The sequence below is a fragment of the Orycteropus afer genome, unplaced genomic scaffold (assembly GCF_000298275.1).
Source record: "Orycteropus afer afer isolate SDZICR_OR568_19922 unplaced genomic scaffold, OryAfe1.0 scaffold00147, whole genome shotgun sequence".
NCBI classification, from domain to species: Eukaryota; Metazoa; Chordata; class Mammalia; order Tubulidentata; family Orycteropodidae; genus Orycteropus; species Orycteropus afer.
In genome coordinates this window covers 1,593,992-1,595,098 of record NW_006921734.1, presented here as the reverse complement: position 1 = coordinate 1,595,098, position 1,107 = coordinate 1,593,992, and positions in this window count along the sequence as shown.

Below are 1,107 nucleotides of genomic sequence, written 5' to 3'. Positions count from 1 at the left end.
TAGCTCGATATCCCAGCTCTCCCAGAGTGGTGAGCAGTCTCCTGGTTGCTTCGAGGCACCCTTCCCGGTCAGGGGCTGCTATTAACAAGTCATCTACATATTGTAGTAAAGTTATTTGCGGGTTTTGGCCCCGGTACTCAGGTAAGTCGTCACTCAAGGCTTCGTTAAACAGAGTGGGCGAGTGCTTGAACCCTTGGACCAACCTTGTCCAGGTCAACTGGCCAAGGATTTTACCCGTTTCGTCAACCCATTCGAAGGCAAAAATGTCTTGGCTCTGCGGGGCTAGGGGCAGGCTAAAGAAAGCATCCTTCAAGTCCAGGGTAGTATACCACACATGGTCTGGGGGAAGATTGCTGAGCAGCGTATAAGGGTTAGTATCCCTCCCGATACTTGTGGAGCCTGGAGAGGGTGGGAAGGTGGCGGAGGGGCATAGGGAGGTGGAAACACGCCACTTTCTAGACCCATCAGATTGGGGTCAGCCTGGGAATCAGGCAAAACCAGTGGAACAGCTGCTTGGGACCCAGGTCGTCTCAGTTTCTCCTTTTCGCTAGTCCTGAGTGAGGATGTTAATACCTTAACAGAGAGGTTCGGAAGAAAATGTTTTAGCCATGGGGGTGGGTTAGTTACTATATCTTGCCACACTGAAATGTAAGGAAATTGGTCCGGGTGCCCACAGGGGCCTGGCACTTGGACTCGGTCAAATACGGCTGTGATCACCTTTCCATCCAGTGAACCTTCTGGAGGCCATCCCACCTCAAGAGAGGGCCATTCTGAAGAGCAAAGTTATTAGTTTATTTTTCTTAATTATCACAGACAATTTAGATCCTCTGGTTTTAAACTCTGAAAAATGTTCAACCATCAGGGACAGAGGGGTAGTCTGTTTCTGTCCCATTTCAACCTCCTTTAAGAAAACACAGAACAAATAAAAGACTAGTGGCCACACAACAAGAGACACCAAAACAGACAGCACAAATATCCGACACCCAGAAGAGATCTCGTTCCAGTACCACAGATTGGAGGTGCCTCCGCCCCTCCCCTGAAGTGGGCTACTCTTACCAAAAAGGGCCCACAGCCTGCCTGTGAGTTGGGGAAGGGATCCTTCCCCCC